The 19271-nt window shown below is 41.7% G+C and overlaps 1 protein-coding gene across 3 annotated transcripts in view; it reads right to left on the reverse strand.

Annotated features, from left to right (window-relative positions):
• FAM107B (family with sequence similarity 107 member B) overlaps positions 1-19271 on the reverse strand; it is a 62610-nt gene that overhangs the window by 18765 nt on the left and 24574 nt on the right. The window contains exon 1 of one of the 3 annotated variants that reach the window (XM_040595500.1): positions 5059-5165. The exons of the other annotated variants lie outside the window; for them this stretch is intronic. The gene's annotated coding sequence lies outside the window, so the exon portion shown is untranslated. Of the gene's footprint in view, positions 1-5058; positions 5166-19271 lie in introns of those variants that run through there. 3 annotated transcript variants of the gene reach the window in all.

The following is a 19271-nucleotide window of genomic DNA, read 5'->3' on the forward strand; positions in this document are numbered from 1 at the left end:
TGAGCTGTCACGTCTCCCCTCCCCTCTGGGTGTTTCTACAACTTAAAAGGAATTCTACCACCCATAAAAGAAGCCTGTTTTCAACAAATTTAAGAACACCAACATAATGAAAAACACACAGTCCACTGCAGCTTGCCAGCTTCCTAAATATATTCATAGGTAGTTATGCAAAAGTTAAGTACTTCTTCAGACCGGGCAGATATGTATCAATTACCCGCCAACTCAACAACGCAAATTCCCTTCATTTTCTAGGAAGAAACCCCTTTCCTAGGAAGGAAGGAGAAGAAAAAACAAAAATAAGGGGGGATGACAGAAAAGACAGAATTTGCTTTCATAAAGATTGCTCCTTTTTTTCCGCTCTTTGGTGGCATACAGCGCAGAGCAAGCATCCAGCCTCTGTTCTGATTTCTTAACATAAGGAGTATCTTTTCTTAGAAACAGAGAAAAGGAAACAAAAAGATTTTTCTTAAACCTATTCCTACGCCAAGCTAACACACTCCCAGCGTACTCACAGGAAAGAAATAAAACCTTCACCTCAAGGAGTTAGTCTTGGCTCAGGCAACTACATCCACATTCCAGCCTGCACTGTGTCCACAAAGAGACACCCTTCCTTGCCCAGACCTGTTTTATCCACCCGACACTGGCAGAGATGTTATTTTAGGTATGTGGCTCCTCACTGCAACTCAGTCGAAAGTGCCACCACTATAAAGGCAAGGAAGAAAGACCTGAAGGAAAAAGGCAAAAATAAGGTCACCAGTTAAAACTGATGACCTGATCATCCAAAAGTGGAGCAAGAAATTAATGAGAATGGCTGCTCCACTCCCTTCTCTACTCATGACCTTACCAAAGGCATGGTACCCTAATGGGTTTAAAAGGAACAAGTGGGTGTAAGAATGCATGTCAGTCAGAACAAGCCTCCTGGAAATGTATGCTACAGGAAGCAGGGCATAAACCATATGGGTTTAGGACAGCCAAGCATGATATATATAAAGCTATTAAACCGCAACAGTGATCAACAGGAGACCTGCAAAGAACACGACATGCCACAGGCCATTTAGTGGAACATCATCTTCTCCCTGTTTGATGGAAGAAACGAGAGTTCTGAAAAACAAGAATTTATAGAAAACAGAAATTGAAAAAAATGTTGACACTGGGTCACATCTGTCAAAGCTAGTGACTTTTTACATGCTCTTTATTATCAGCTACAACCAGCAGCTTCTACTGCAACCTCATAAATCAGGAAGCTCTGACGCCAGGGCAGGGGCTAAGTATCAGTCAGTATGCTGGACATTCAAGGATAACACAGCTTGCCTTGCTCCTCAGACAGAAGGGTGTTGTTTTCTAAAGAAACATGCCTCCATCTGAAAAGTATTTTGATGTGTTGCTCACACAACTGAGTTGCCTTTTAGCCTCCCTGGAATGAAGAACCCACAATATCAACACCTAAAACAAAAGCAGTCACATAGACTTAGCATGTACACAGAGGAGATTTTAGCTTATACCCTGGCAGAAGAAATTGTGTACAGTGACACAGGACTGTTTCTAGGATGCTTTCTGTCATCTTCTTTTGTTTTGTTTTCTCAGAAAGGTTTCAAGAGGTTCAGGAAGGGAGAAACAGACCACCACTCCCTAATTCCTCCAGAAAGGAACTGCTCAACAAATTCCAAGTACTTAATGAAGAGAAATAAGAAACTAGAGGGATGACCCCAGTCTCTCCACAAAGGGATTGTTTGTTGAGCTTGTGAGCTGGTGACAGGGAAGGAATTTCCTTCAATTGTTACCTTTCTGCTTGACAGACCACCTGGAGGAAAGTCTCAGACTGTCCTTCCTCACCAGGGCTCATGAAGGGGGCCAGCCACGCCACCAGAATCAGTAGGACCACTCAGCTCTGCTCCTCACACCTTGTTCCGGGGCTTTTGAGAGGACAGTTCACTTGCTTTATGTGCTACAGAAGTGGAACTGAACTGTACTGTTCTTGAACTGGAAGAACTCTTTAAGTATGTAAGTTGAACATGCAAGTAAAAAACCTGAGTAGTCCTAAGAGGCACTACAGGGATCTCCATCAAATTGTTAAAACAAACCACCTGCATCCCAAAAAAGTCACATGCTAGTCCACAATGGTCTCATAAAGGAAAATAAAACGTGCATATTCTTATATTTTCATGCTCAAAAATAGAGAAAAAACTTAAAGAAGCCAAAACCCAAAGGACTGCAAAATAAGACTCAAGTGAAGCCAAGAAAGGAGCTGAAAGTCTTTGTCGTAAGGTGCCTGCAGCTGAGGAACAAAAGCAGTATTAGGTCACAGCTTGGCTCTTGCTAGTCAAGATTCACAAAAGCAACGTACAGAGCTTCCAGAGAAGTGAATGCTATTTGTCATTCACATATAGACAACCCGACTGCCAGGTCTCTGAAAGAGGGTGCTGTCAGCCTGAAGAGAAAAGGGTCTAAAAAAGCCTTCTCACAGGCCTTGAAGCCCTGTTATTAACACCATTTCACAGGTGACTCGGCTTACTTTACAGCAAGCAGGCTGAAAAGCTGTCCCCTAGCTCCGGTTTTAACAGCAGCAGCTTAATTAATACAATGAATACCTATTGATAGGCAATCATAACCGCCAATTGCCAGCTGCACCTCTTCACGCCTGAAGCCAGCCCTGCTTTTTGTTTCCCTGCTGAACAGACAACTTAGCACCTGCTAGGGTTGCAACCGAAGAGGGAAAGTTTCAGGCGCACGAACTTTATATGCCGACAACAAACTGCATGTTAAGGACTCCTTAAAAATGTCACCATGCAATGTCCCCAGCAGGATACCATCTTACTGTCCCAGATGTTTGTAGAATGAAGGAAGAGGAAGGAAACAATAGCAAGAGGGGTTTCTGTGGTCTTCCTGCTCTCCTTCAATAGCTAAATGGTCTATTAAAAAAAAAAAAAAAAAAAAAAAACAACAAACAGAAAAATTCTAATTAAAAACCCAACAAGCCTGTATGACCCCCCCATGGTTTTAGAAAAGTATACCTCTGTTTTGCAACCAGAAGGCACTCCAACAAATGGCCACGGGTGAGTACCCAGCACTCCAGTGAACACATCGTGCCCTATCACATCCCAGCACACACTGCCTTTTGTATTTCCTATCACTAATTTAATTACTAGTTTTCTCCATGACTGCATAACCTACAAAAAAATTATGGATTTATTAGAAGGAGAGGAACTATCTTTGTGATCAAGGGTGAAAGGGGAACTGATATTTGTGTAAGCATCTCATGCATTCTTGATTCCTCAGGTTGTACGTCACTACAGAAAAGTGGTCTGCAAATGTGAGCACTATTTCTAAAAAATAAAAGGAGGTGGAAGCCCCTTTACTGTAAATTCTTGACCTGTTACTAGTTTTTCCACAACCCTTCAGAACATTTTTAACCCAAGTTGCTCAAGTTCCCACACACACCACAGCTTGTCCAGCATCTTACAACACAATCACTTTCTCAACCTGCTTGCTTAACAAGTGGTGGAGAATTCCAGATTGCCAAAGTAGAAAATCAACATTGCTTCTTTTTTTTTAATTAGACAATCAAGTTTTACCACGATTCACTGAGGAATTATGTTTTAAAACTGAAAAAAATTACTGAGCAAGGGGAATTCATCAATAGATAAAGTGCGACCTGTTCATTACAATGGGCTTGGTCACAAGAGAGGCTTGCTCACTCAGCAGGAAAGCTGCCCCGTAATTACAGCGAGGAACCGAGTCGCGACAAGAGAGAGGCTCTATTCTCAACACTACCAAAAACTGGATTTGTGATGCTGAGCAAGTCACTGAGGCTTAAATTAATCTGGAACAGGCTGTGGTTGTCAGCACAAGACAACATGTCGGATACCAAATGCTGAGAGCGCAAGACAAGCTTTTTTGGATGAGCAGATCAGTAAGAAACAACATAAATTATGACAATGCTATGCTTTGTTCTATTACAGGCAGTGTTTTGTCAAAAGTTTTGGAGCCATTTCATGTAAAGCACTTTTATTTTAGGATTGAACAAATGCTTGTTTTAGAATCAAGAGGCTAAATCTAAATAGGTAATATGCTGAATGAATTTTAGAAAATTATGATGTTTAAAATAAGCTAAAAAGTTATGGATTAACAGATATACAGATGAACAATCAGAAAAGATGTTACAATTAATAACACAGAGGCTGTGAACTTCTTTGTACTGCAAAAGGAAAACCAGGGATTTACAAGTCTTATGCCTGAAGGACCGACGCCGTTTTCACCCCCAGGCTATTTTTATTATTATTTTTCCTTCCCAAGTTAGTACCAAAGTCCCTAGTGTTTTCTTTCTTGTTATTTGTCTACATATTTATAATCTTAACAACAAAAAAAGACACATTAAACACATGTTTTGTAAGCTGCACTAGTAAATATGTTCTCAGAAACTACTCCAAAACGAAGATCCACATTGAAAAGCCAGAATGAGAGCTGGGTGCTGGAGGGCTTTCCTATCCCACTGGTGAATACAGCACGTTCTTCTTGATCATGTTAGTAATAAGACAGAGGCCCATTTATCAAAATCTGTCCTCTTTAAAACAGTATGTACTCCTCAACAGGCTCAGTGCTCAGTAGAGTGTAAATACTGCATCTTCAGTCACTATGTTAATGTAAGTCTACCATACATTAGTGTTTAAGATTACAGCAAATGTTTGCTACAGTTAAGGCCCATTTCACCAAGAGAATACTAACAGTCATCCTTTAAATGTGAACACTAACAAGTCAGCCATAGATGTTTTTCATATTGAGATATATGATATCATAAACACAGCATTCCTACCCACTAGAATGAACACAGCACTCTGCCTGCACAGAGGACGTTGCCCCACCTGCTTGAGCATCGATCCCAAAAAAGATTGGAAAAGCTGCACAGAAACACAACAAAAGCAGCACTTTTACTGCCAGACAGCAACAGGATCCACTTCCAGTTTAGAAACACATTTGGTTATGAAAGCAAACAGGCTATCAGAAGTAATCCAGAAGCCTTCCCCTGCACAGATTTGTCATTAATACTTATTTTTCTCTCACCTACACATTTCCAGCACTGCTGAGAGCATCGTCACGGGTACCAACAGCACCAAACTACAACTAGTAAATATTTGAATATGGTTTGAACATAATGCTAGCTCAACTAGATCTGCATCTTAAGGATCTTCCAGCAGATGACAGCTTGCTCCAGCCAGTCCCAAATCAGCCGTATTTGAGAAACTCTACAGCAGTGATCTGCTCGTGCTGCACCCACGTGAGCAAACAGGCCCTGCCAGGAAGCAAAACCCCCAGAAGAGACAGACGCAGTCAGCTGGGATCATGCAACTTCCTCCAGTGCAACGTACTAGGGAAATTCAACACACATGTCTACCTCTGTCAGTGTCAAGCAAAGTTACTCTAGACTGGGAACAGCTATGCCAGCATAAACACGATCAGCTAGCGCGGAGAATCATACCACTTCAACCCTACAGACAAAGCACTACAACCTGCAGGAAAAGGTTAGAAACCCAGTAACACGTAAGATCAGACTAAAAAGTGCAGGTGGAAAAGTGAAAGATGTCTACCAAGGATGTGGTCAGAGAAAAAATCCCAGCTCCTTCATCTTTCATGATATATGCAGGCCATGAGGAAGGAGTTACAAAAAGCTGAAAAGACAAGATTTCAGTCATTATTGTTCAAGTTTCATTACAGCTCATGTTATACATTTATTTTACAAACAGCAATTAGAATAAAAATTACAGCACTGTCCACACACACCTGAGAGAGTCATTATGTCCACAAACTTACAGTCTATGCAGGGGTGTGAATCATTACCCCCATTTTATATCCTGTATCTTCCTGGAAGCCTTTGGGGCTTACAAAATAGGAGAACATTTGGAAATTTTACCTTTGACTGCCCTCAGCCAATATTGCATCTTTCCAGAGACACAACCCTCAGCTCGTCTTTCACACAAAGGTAACGTCCTGCTCACATTTTAGGTAACCGTTTAGTTTAGATTCTCTAAACAAAGAGATGTGCCACCTTCGTCCCCAAACCTCACCTTCCCAGCACTACTAATCTGTTTGCTGCAAAGTCGGGCTGCATGAGATGCAATATTATGTGTCTTTGAGCAGGGTGACAGTCACCTCCATGAGAGTCCACCAGCAAGGCATCATCTTGTGCATAGCTAAGCTAACAACTCCACAGTTTCAGGTTAAACACCTTCTTTCAAGAGCCATTTCCCTCTCACAAACAAACCTACACCTCAGGGCCTGGTGGAACAAACAGCAAGTCTCTGGTTGTACAGGGATTCAGATTTTGATTCAGGAAGTATATGTCTGCAAATTAGTTTTGATCCGCATCCCACTGCACTCACTGTTTTCCTACAGCTTCTATTCAACACAACCATTTACTACCACTGAAAACCCAGTGCTTCCAGGAAAACAATGTTTGGTTAAACCAACACAGTGATTAAAAAATGACAATAAGACCATCAAAAGTTTTAAGTCAATGGATGAACTTCGCAAGACAGCCACAGTGGGTTTGCTAGAGTGCATGCCACTAAATGTGCCTGCCCACCATCAGAAGTACCAGTCTCACTAGTAGGGAGATTAACAAACTTATTAGCTGTTTCCAGTAGAGTCAAAATGAAAGCGTTTGTAGAAGCTAGCGCACAGGCTCTTATCAGGGAAAAGAGATTTATGCACAGAGCTCTTTAATCTTCTCCAGAGGGTATTCCCATTGCTAGAGGGTGCTGACATCAATTTTAGAGAAAACCTCTGAATATGTTTTTTAAATACCCCTTCTCACAAAACTCCCATGGGACAGCCGCATTACTTCCACAAGTGACTTAAGAAGCAGGAGGAGGCAGTATGTTATAATGAGTCAGGCAGCCACATGGAACACCAAGGCAACAAGAACGTCATCCAGATTCTCACATCTCATTCTCCCCTTCTTTACATCAGATAAATCAACATAGTTCAGTCGTAAACACCTTCTATTAATCTTACCCAAGATCTCAGCTAAAAACCAAAGACATCAACCACTTCCCTCTGTCTCACTTAAGACCTTTTCTCTATCCCACTCTAACCCTTGTTTATACCATTATGATTATTATCTATTATAAAGAATTGTTTGATTAAAACATACATACTTACAGAAGCATTCATGTCACCTACCTTTAGGCCTTTAACTGCTGTAACTAAAATAGGAAAACAAGCTCCTTATAGCATTAGCATGGTTATCCTGAGGGCAAATCAAAGTAGCTATACTGAGCACTAATGTTAAATATCACCACTCTCAGGCAGTTTCCAGACACACTTGCCTTCCTCCACTGGGGTTATGAGAAGTCCAGGGAGCCTAGACTCCCAAATTGTTTTTTAATAGCAGTGGGAAAGGTCCCTTCAAAAATCAAAACAGAAGTTCCAGATTTCATAAACTACAGTAATACTGAACAAATCAAATCTGCTACTGTTTTCTCCAGTATCTCCAGTATGCCAGTTACTTCCAGCTTCACATACTGCATAATACAAAACCGTGGAAAATACTCAGTTTAACAATTTCCTGTATTTTTCACCACATTGTGTGCAATACCTTGTGGATTAATTATCTAGATAACAAAATGACTGCAAGTGCCATTAATGTTGTCAGTCTGAACTAGTCATCTAAAGAATCACAGCAATGTGCTCCTACAATCCACGGCAGGAGGGAAGCTGAACCGAAGAAGAACCCCTCCTACCTGCTACATATGGGGGAAACAAACCCCTTCCTCCCAATGCAGGAAGGTGACTGTGACTAAACCGTTATGCAACTGTGGAAAGTCCCAATGACTGGGAACACTGAAGAGAGGAAAGGGCTGTCATACCTGGAAGCCAAACTGTTCAAAAGAATGGGGAGAAGGGTCACTGAGTCTAACACATTTGGGTCTTCTTCATCAGAAATCCAGTGAGGACCCAGAACTTGTTATCAATTATTGCACGAAGTTACTACGTAGCAGATGCTATACAGTGAAAACTATTATTTAGTCCTGTATGTAGAAGCCCAAAGAATAGTGGAACAAATCCATCCCCAGTGGATTCTCCAGTACTGACTGCTCAGAGGATGTACACACACACCCTACTCACCAAGCACCCAAACTTAGCAAGAAATGCTCATCTCCTGGCATGGAAGTGGCTAGCTAAACACCAGGAGCAGATCATGGATGGAACAAAACCACAGTCACTAAGTGGGACAATCCACTACGTCTAACAGTGACATCTACAAAGATACGTAGCCAAACTAAGCTGGTCCTTTCAGCCAGTCTAAGCCAATCTAGACTTTTTCTCTAGAGGAAAAAAACCCAGCATCTCCAAAAACAGACCTGTTAGAGCAGGTCCAGAGGAGGGCCACAAAAATTATCAGAGGGCTGGGAGAGTTGAGGTTGTTCAGTCTGGAGAAGTAAAGGCTCCACAGAGACCTGACTGTGGCCTTTTGATACTTAAAGGGGGCTTATAGGAAAGATGGAGAAAGACTTTTTAGCAGGGGCTGTAGTGACAGGACAAGGGGCAACAGTTTTAAGCTGAAAGAGGGTAGGTTTAAGTTGGACATAGGGAAGAAATCGTTTATGATGAGGGTGGCAAGGCATTGGCAGAGGCTGCCCAGAGCAGCTGTGGGTGCCCCATCCCTGGGGGTGCTCAAGGCCAGGCTGGACGGGGCTGGGAGCAACCTGGGCTGGTGGGAGGTGTACCTGCCCCCGGCAGGGGGGCTGGATTAGATGAATTTTAAAGGTCCCTTCCAACTCAAACCCTTCTGTGATTCTACAATCGATCACATTTATATCAGGATGGGATAAACATGTTTTTGAGAATGCTTGCACTGATCAACAAAAGCAGTCCAACACTGAAAGAGATACTGCACCCAAGGTGACAGAGCCCTCCCGGTCCCAGGACACCCACACGAGTGAAGGAAGCCCTTGAGCAGAACTACTGCTCTCCACAAGCACAGATGTGGCCACCATCACCAGGTCAGCTCGCACAGCTGGAAACTTCTCACTTCTGTGCATCCTGGTTAAGCAAGAGGCACAGAGTTCTGCTTGAAGGCAATATAAATTGCACCACTGGAAATACCGATGGAAATATTTCTGTTATATCCAGGCCACCAAACACAAGTAGTACTTAGTAGTTTACTACTCTGGTTTCCAGTTTGAGAAATTACTTTAATGGAAGTGTTTTTTTGAATACATACCAAATGCCAATGAACATAATGTACCTAAACTGTGTCTCCAAGAGATGCAGTTTTTAAATTCAGTTTGAGCACATTCTAACCTAAAAAGGGAGGAGGGGAGGAGAGGGAAAAAAAAAAAAAAGGCAGAAAAGAAGAAAGTCTCTTGTGGCATTTTTCTTTCTGTGAAGATAGGAGGAAATAGGCGCTGGTACAAGCAGAAAGGAAGACAGATTTACATCTCCCAGCTTCAAAACAAAGTGCTAGCAGCAAAGATATTAGATTATTGATGCAGAGAGAGAGGAAGTTGCAAAGCTGCTTAATGCTTCAAGAAGCTGCGAGGCTTTTCAGTCAGTGCTGCAGCTGGGAAAATAAAAATAGTCTTATAGTATCATAGAATGGTTTGGGTGGAAGGGATCTTTAAGATCACCTAGTTCCATCCTCCTGCCACGGACAGGGACCTCTTCCACTAACCCAGGTTGCTCCCAGCCCCGTCCAACCTGGCCTTGAGCACCCCCAGGGATGGGGCAGCCACAGCTGCTCTGGGCAGTCTGTGCCAGCGCCTTGCCACCCTCACAGTAAAGAATTTCTTCCCAGTATCCAATCTAAATCTCCCCTCTTTCAGGTTAAAGCCATTCCCCCTTGTCCTGTTGCTGCAAGCCCTTGTAAAATGTCCCTCCCCAGCTTTGTCAGCCCCTTTAGGTACTGGGAGCTCTTCTCAAGTCTCCCTGTAGCCTTCTGGGCTCACTCCAACAGGTCCATGTCCCCTTATGCTGGAGGCCCCAGAGCTGGGTAGATAGAGTAGGATTTAGAAACTCAACAACAAAAGTCAAAGAGATTAATTATAATAACAGATACAGCATTTAAATTAACAAAGTACTAATAGAATCATGCATGTTTTCCCCTTGTGTACCATACCCTGGGCAAAGATGTGCTGTAGCTGTACATATTTCCTGTGTTATAAATTAAAACACATGCCAAATTCACCCTTCCTGCAATGCTATTAAAAAAAAAAGGAAAATTACTCCAGGGATAAATCTGGCCCAGAGACGTTTTTCAACAAAGATGAGTTTCAGAATAAATTCTACCAAAATAGGTCTGTGTGGAAATACTTGAAAGATTTTCACTGCTGTTCCCAGAGCACTCAGTCAAAAACACATATGAACAGATAGTTCCCAGTATTAAATAGGTGGAAAAATTTGAAGACAGAGTTTTAAAATACTGTTTCCAGGTGATCAACCTGATATTCTTGCAGTCTGGTTTTATGGGGGGCAGTTTTGTTGTTGTTGCTGTTTATTTTGTTGTTGTTGTTTTCAGTGTTTTGGGGGTGTGGGGAAGGATTGTGGAGTTTTCTGGTTTTCAGTTGTTAGGATTTTTTAATACTTAAGTATTTGCAGTCCTGAATAACGGCCACTTCATACGCAGCTCAACGTCATTACCAAGAATTGAGGAGCTCAGAAATTACAGGTGTACTTGGAGAATCAGACCCACGTATTCAAGAGATTTTGAATTTTGACATTGAGATACACTCAAAATACTACTATAAATAGCATCAGGTTAGAATGCTCAGCTGGCACAAGCTGGAGCCAGTCTACTAAAATCAATGAATCTTCCTCATCTTATCTGACACACTCAGGAAACGTGCACTATATTAATATTACAGTTCTCCACTGAGTTGCATAGGCAGAAGTGCTGGCAAGGTCAACGGCCTCAGTTAACCTTCATACACAGTAGCACGATGCTGGAGACCTGTATGAATGCACCTGTAGCACTTTCCCTACATAAGACTGCATCAACTACAACGATGAAGCGCCATAAAACACACACAAGTTGCTGAAAGCAATTTATCTACAGCAATTTGCACAGCTAGCAACCACTGTAATCACATTTTTGCAGAATCATAAAAAACTGGGCTGGAAGGAGCTTCAAGAGGCCATCCCTTCCCTTCCCTGCCCCAGGGTGAGCTGTAGCACACCTACACATCCCTGACATCTCTTCCTTCCTCAGAAGCATTTGAGCCAAAATCTTTCATTCTTGACCTCAGTCCAAAACAAGATGTGATTTAAACCCAGTTGTTCATCTTGTTTTAAGCTCCAGGTGTTGGCTTTTAATGCTAATAAACATACAGAACATCAAACTGGCTGGCTAGTTCCTATGTGAATACAAAGCCAAGTCTTTGCTAATGTGGCGACAGCAGAAGATACAAACAGGTCGGATCAATGACTTTTTTAGAGCAAGATCAAACATAACAGAAATAAAAAATAATCATCTGTTCAACAGATCTCCATTGAAGGAGATATTTTTAGCACATCTGGAGGAGACCACAGAGGTCATGAGAAAATCTGCAATGCTTTCACAGAGGCCATCCTCTCCATGACAGGCACTGAGAGGCAGCGGGTGCACATATCCTCCTGCTGCCATACACAAGAGACCACTCTGTTCCCAGAGAGCACTGTTCTCTCCAGAGTTTCTCTGACCCAGCCTGTTTTCCATCCCTCAGCTTTTACAAGCCCGTGACAAAGTTCCCTTGCAATGGCACTTCTCCCTTATGCCTTCCCACCAGAAGAAAGTCCCACAGATCAGGCAGCTCCTGGCTCCCCTGTGGAGGCAGGAAAGGGCAGGCTGGCAGGGAAAGCCATTAAATGTGCCATTTTGCAAAAATAAGTGCTTGGATGGTTCTCATCAGCACAGAAAATTCAGGACTAACTGTGCTACTGATGGTGCTTCTATAGTAAGGTAAAGGGCAAAGGGTCTGGACATCAGATCCTAGTCTTAAGAAAGAACTAAATTATTAAAACAAGGCATCTGCAGCTTATTTAAAGAAAATAACACACTAAGAACATTTTCTTTCCTTCTACATCTTCCAGGCATGGCAACACTAGGATTTGTTTGGAAATGTTTCCATTGCTTCTGCCACAGCCCAGAAAACAATCTTGTGCTTGGAAGAGATGCAACCCAGTTTCCTCATTGAGATTCTAAACCAGAATCCATATTTCTTCTATTTTTCTCCCCGTATATTTCTTTGTATGCAATTATTCAGACAAATCATACTCCTCAATCTCCTGGGACTTGTTTTATTCCAATAATTGAGAGGGCTTTTTTCTTCTCTGATGTTCTGTTTCTCAGGGCAAGGTTATTTTTTGTGTGTATGATCCTTTTTCAATTATGCAGAACTCAAGGCAAAAGTGTAATAAAAAAATGCAACTCTATTGCTTATTTTTGTGGTCTGACATTTTCATTTTGTGCATAATGAGTCTAATCAATCTATACTGCACTACATACATATCACATTCCTAACCAGTAGCAATCAGAAATAGATACCCAATTTCTTTCTTCCAGTACTGTATGAAAATTAATGTCACTTGTCACAAAAAGAGTTCAGATTACAGAGCAACACACAGAACACAAAGTATTTTAATTTGACACCGTTCATCATACAGCTGCCAAATCAAAAGCAACAATGTTAAATTCTATTATTAGTCATCCTGCTTGGATCATCACCCTGAATAAAGTCATTAATGAGATAGGGACCTGCAAAATGTTGTCCTAGAAGCCATTAAAAAAAAGGTTAAAAGTATAATTGAACAATTTGATCCTCAGGATTAAAAATCCTCAGTGAATCACATAATTACCAAGAAAAAGCTAAAGTACGGAACAAGGAGCATCTGTAGTGGCTCTGTTCCTTTCTGTACAAGTGACAGGCAGGGCATCTCTCGGGTGACAAGCACGAGAGTCTTCCCATGATCCATATTAAAGATGCTGTACCCGTCGCGGACTGGGAGCCAGGCTGGCAGCTTTCCATCCCAGGGCTCAGATTCTCACAGCTGCCCACACACGGACTTCCCTGCTCTCCTTCAACACACTTGCTCTTATTTTCTGATAGGCAACAAGCACAGTTGTCCCAGTTAAGCAGGAGGTGTCCTGCACTAGTTCATGCCCTCCCCAAGACCCAACTGGTCTCACATTGGCAGCTGCAATAAAAACAACTGCTCCACTTCGGCAAGGAGCTACCAGTTGCTGCAACAGCTGGCTCCACTCCAGCTGATGGAACTGGGAAGTGGTGACATTTCTTCATATTGGTTACAGAAGTCTTGCCTTCAACTTCACTTGGAAGGTCCTCCCTGCCTACTGGGTTTGTTCACTTGGTGCGTTAGGCACTTCTTCCTTAAAAAGACCAAATGAGGGAAAGAAAGGATGTAGAAGCTGGAGTAACACTGAGTTCTGTCTCTCTGGAAGTGGCTGCATCACATCCTGAGTATGTTGGCTTACCACCTCAGAAGTCAGAGTGCTGCCCCGGTTTCAACTCCCAGCTCTGCCATCACCCAGTTGCACACTAACTGTGAAGTACTCTGTGTCCATCTTTGCTGTGGTCACAGTCTGTATTAAAACCTCAGTGATGCAGGCTCAGCTCTCAGCCATCTACTCAGATGTTACATCCATTTCATAAAAACATCCGCCTGTTCTGCAACTATGTTAATGGGGAGAAAAAAAGTTGAGTTTTGCAGCTGTGCAAAGCTCAGACAACCACGAAACAGGTCACTGGTCAGATAAACTCTCAGGGCTTATTCACAGTGAAAGAGGGCGTGGATTTTGTTTCATTGCAAGGTAACAAGACAGAAGGACAGTAACATGTATTACAAAATTGTCTCACAAAAAGCCGACACAATGAGGAAACCAGGACGTTTGTAAACAAACCTGTTTAAGCTGAATCCCATGTAGCATATATAGGAGTGGGGGTGCAAGAACTACACAGCTGTTGGCTTGCACATTACCTGAATCTTGGACAAAATGCCTGTGGCCAGCCATCCCAGGGATTTCCAGAGCAGACTTAAGAAACTCTCACAGCTCACCACTGCTACTAAAACCTGTGTTCAACAAGAGGCTAGAAAATTACCAGGTCATCTCTTATTAGGTGCTGACTTGCCATTGAATAAAGTAACAAGATAGGCAGGATCCAAGGAGTCTCCTTTATTCCAGCGATCACTTGAGGCCCAGTTGTCCAAAAAGTACAGCAACCATAAAGCTTTCAGCAGCAAACCATTAACCTCATAGTCACCAAAACCCTAAAATTTCATGTAGTATGTGAAATTATGATTTAGAAGGGTATGCAATTCTTTCATACCCTTCTAAATCCTTTCTATTATCCATGTATCAGCAATTGCAAGTTACCAGTTCTATTTCCATATAGCAAATGAAATATAAACCTGGTAGTTTAAGAGTCAAATAAAGAAACAATTGCAGCTTTTGAATACCGATGCCCATCCCCCTCCCCTCCCCCCCACCCCCCATTTATATATACCTTCCAAACACAGAGTAAATCAAACCCAAGAGAGAAATACATGCTGTGGGCCAGATCTTTCAGCAGGTATAAGTCAGCATGGTCTGAATGACTCTTCATACATAATTATGCTGTCAAATACTTGATGAAAAGAATTGAGAGGATGTCAGCATGTGCTTCATGTAAAACAGACAAGAGGACCTTTGTCAGACAAGAATTAAATTAAGATTCACTATAGGAACGGTATCATACGGTTCAAAAGAAAACCACACTACAAACACATGTGCAGGCCTGAAAACAGGGGTAAAAAGCATGAGAGATGTCAGCTGAGGTCTGCTCCTTACAAGGAAGAAGATTCAACAGCAAGAGACACTATTATCCATTGCATCCAGAGAAGTGGTTTTATAGGATCCAGCAGGCTTGCTGCTCCAAAGCAGCTGGCTTGAGTATTTAGCTTGAAAGGCAAACTATTCCTTGCATTTTCTGTGGTGTGTCTTTTCACTGTACTGCTAAACCACTCTGCTGACACAGCAGCGCCAAATGGCAATGTGTTTCATACAGGACCAGAGTGCCTTTAGGCTGAATGAATGCCTGGTAAAAACTGCACATGGTTTATATGGCACACTGAAGCAGAGACCACAGCACTGTATCAATGCCAGAGGCGCCTGGAAGCTGTAGTGTGATTTTTCAGGATGAGGCTCAGCACGTTCACATCAGCAGGGTGGTTGTACATGAGCCATTTTCAGTGCTGACTATTTTGTCTTAAAGACAGACAAAGGAGGAAGTAGTCAGTTAAGAAACAGAAGCCTGTGCAGTCAGGAGAGTAGTAAATGACTCATACACCATGCGTTGAGATGTATGCAAGACTAGTCCATGCTAGTCAGAGCTAGGTATTACAGATATTAATTCCAGCAACCTGCATTACATAGATACCAGGTTTGAAGTCCACACATCTGGCCAGTTTTCTTGCTAGATACTGAAAAACAGCATACATCTAATCACCAGCAATAATTCCCTTTCCTGCTTCAGTCTCCTGTTACACGGTTGTGTCTGGCCCAAGGGACTTGAAATATACAACAATATCTGATTTTTTGCTGGAATAGTGGAACAAAATAACTGATAAATTGAAACTTAAAAAAAAAAAACAACCAAAAAAACCCCACAAAACACTGAAGTTCACCAACTGAAAATAATTTCCAAAGCAATGATTCAGCTTAGCACATGATTTTACACACACACAGATACAGGTTTTCTACATATTAAACTAATGCTACCTAGGACAAAAAATGTGCTCAGCATTCCTTTGAAAAGCCCATCACACAAGTAGGTATCTAATAAATAGAGAGACAACTGTAGTCTGATACAATATGGCAATTTCAATCTAACGCAAAATCTTGCTGGCACCGAGGCTGAAGCCACACACTTTCAAGGAAAGCTACCAGACCTCTCCTGGTGTGAATATTCAATGTTTTGAGAGAAGCAACAGAATTTTGTGTTTAGAAGTTACTGCATCAGAAGCGCACACAGTTCTCTTAAATACTTTGTTTTAAATTAGGGATAACCAACTTGTAAGATTGCTTACAAAATCTCCGAGCCCTGAAGCAAAGTAAGAACTTCTCAATCAGAAAAGCTGTGAATATGATTACCAGTCTGGCCTGCAAGTGAGAATAGCCTGTTAAAAAAGGCAGAATACGGAAAACCTTAAAATTATTATTACTAAATATAACACCTCAGACTTCCCCCCCCCCCCCCCCCCCCCCCCGTTCATTTACAATAATACACGTTATCTAATGGAACAAGCAGGGATGAGTGTACAACAGGTAGCAGAGCTAAAGTCACATTCTTGTTCAAAATCACTTGGGATCTAAGCGCTTGAGTGCTCCCTCCAAGGTTCCCTGAGGTGCGAGGGGGGGGGGGGGGGGGGGGGGGGGGGCGCGGGGGGCAGGGAGCAGCAGCGGTGAGACCACAAGGAAACAGGCAGGCATGTGCAGAAGAGAGGGATAGGAAATACCTGCATGTGGCTTTCAGACCCATCTTCTTCACAGGCCTCAAAATATCTACAAGGTAGCCAAAATTCCCATACAAATACAAACTGGGGAGGGGGAGGGAAATGCTCAAGTATTAGGATGTTCCAATTTGAAAGTGTCATTAAGAATTATAATTCTGAGCTAATTACATTGGGGGTGGGTGGGGTTGTGTGCATAAATATCTAGCAAAGAGGATGCATTTGATATGACACCTAGATGGCAAGAGAGAAGCATTTATTCTACCACACTGATATATTTTATATTCGCAGTCATCGCCACAGTGTTGCATAAAGTGAAAGAAAGTGTTGCTGCTTCTTCTTTGTATCATTCTCTGCTATGGCACCCTCTGCCATCCAAATTCCCACACCCTCTCACACCTTTACAAAATGTCACTGCAGTGACTTTCTAGGAATTTGGGCCAAGTTCAAGAATCCCCATCTGCTCCTACTGGAGAGGAATGAGATCAGACTGTAAATGCACGGCAGATTTCTAGCAAGGAGACATGTGAACACAATTTGGATACGTATGAAAGTCAGCCCCAGCTTTCTTCATTCAAATTGAAAACTTCAGGCTTGCGTCTGTCTCTCTGTAATGAAGCATTCATATATTCAGTTCATCAACCATTTAGGTTAAGTGCATGTACAGGCAAGCACTCTCAAGACATTTTGTTAATCTACATTTATCTTAAAGACATTTAGAATTGTAGATGTGCATGCACAAGATGGGTTTTTTCAAGACTTAAAAGCAATTAGCTCTTGAGAAAAGTGGCTTTGGTAGCATGTGTTCTCACATTCAAATCAAATAAATTCAAATCAAATTTCAAATCAGCACAAGACTTCTCATTAGACACCAGTGTTTCTTCCGGTTTAAAGAGCTTTTTTTGAATTGCACTGCGTACTTCAGAGCATGCACTTCTGCAGGTAGTCAGCTCGCAGGATGGCTCCCCTGAGAAACCTACATACACACAACACTGGTTCAAAAATTGAATTTATAAAAATTTGTCATTATAGTTGGTAGCACTACAGAAATATACGTACAAAAGATGTGCTTCATAACAAAACATCAGTCTGCCAAGTGACTTGCAGAAACAGAGCCAAAAACTGAAGAGCAGAGCAGCTTGCCTACTTGCTGGAGCAAACCTAGGTCAGAGACTCCCTGACTGCTTGGAAGGAAGCACCCAGAATAGACAAAGGCTGTAACAGTAGAAAGGAAAGAGAGAATACACCACAGCTTCTGGGCAACTCACATTCACTTCCTCATTTATGCTCTGAAGTACATAAATCTGGAGTCACTTTCTGCAGACATTTCTCCCCACCTGACTGGCTATCATGGCAGCCCAGGGCTAAAGTTAGGAGCAAAAGCCCATGTTCATCCACTGAATGCTTCCCAAACTACCTTCATGGCACTTTGTAGAGCTAAGATCAAACTTCCTTATCTCGCAGGATGGAGAACATTAAAAAAAAAGAAAAAATTAAAAAGCCCAATCCAAACAGAACTCAAGCTACTTGCCCAAAGCCATATGAGAAATTGAGTAGAACTGGAAACTCATGGTGGATCACGCAAGTCCCACTTGAGCCCTGTAAGATTAGCCCTTCTGCAATTGACCATCTACCACACTTCTAGATGTACAGTAATTTCAAATCCTGCTTGCTTAAACTCTAACAGAAGACTCCATCATTGGGAAAAGACAACCCTAACTCTGGTGGAGAATAGCAGACCTCCTTATAATCCCAAGTGCCTCTCTTGCTTCCACCTATTTATCTTCCTCTTAAGTCCATTTTTGGACTTAGGAGAATAAATAGTCCATTTCTTGGCCAAGAAAAATTAACGTGATTACATTCTCCATGTGGTTAAAGCCTGAAGCCTGCTGTTTTAAAACAGACACATAAACATACAGATACATATGTACATACATATATGTCACACACACATCTAGCCTTTGTTAATGATCAGAACAGATCTTGATGAAACACCTCTATTTGATTTTATTTTTTTTTTTTAGTTATCCTTCTAAAAAGCAATTCCCTAAATGTGCAAACTATTAGGAAAATATGTGAAAAAACAAGTCTGACTGGCAGACTGAAGTTGTAGGCTGAGTAAGATGTAAGCCTGTTTAGCATTAATGCCAGAAGATCCCCTCTCACTCTAAAAATCTGACATACCACTTGCTTTATTAGCTCTAAATCAACTATTCATTTAATTGACATTAAAACCAGGAAATTAGAAATTAATACAGACAATTTAGAACTGAAATAATGCAGAGACAGCACTTCTTTCATAGATTTTCAGTTTGAAGTCAGTATTACAGCACACTGCTGAATTGCTACAACAGTCCACAAGGCCAGCACGAGAAGACTGTCAATAGAACCACGAAGATTTCATTTATTAGGAGTTGAGTAACTCAAGGCTTGTTTTTTTCACTAACTTAGTACCACAAACTGCCTCCAACTATTAGAGGTTTAGATCTGGGTGTATGAGCAAGGAATGACTATCTTATGCAGCATCTAGAATTATCACTTCACAGATGCAGGAAAAGAAATTTTTAAAATTGGGAAAAGGAACAGAAAGGCAAGATAGTACTTCACCCTAGTCAAAAGGTCACTGCAATCCAGATTAACTTAAAATTCATGCAACTTTAGTCAAGAAAGTAAAAATGAAAGTCTGACCCTTAAAAATAAAGGCCAGATGTTCCATTAATTTCCTCTTCCATTTTTCTGAAGCACATGGTTTGAGATCCCAGAAACGTCTATTACAAGTCACAAACACACCA

This window comes from Falco naumanni, chromosome 5, assembly GCF_017639655.2.
Source record: "Falco naumanni isolate bFalNau1 chromosome 5, bFalNau1.pat, whole genome shotgun sequence".
In the NCBI taxonomy this organism is placed as follows: domain Eukaryota; kingdom Metazoa; phylum Chordata; class Aves; order Falconiformes; family Falconidae; genus Falco; species Falco naumanni.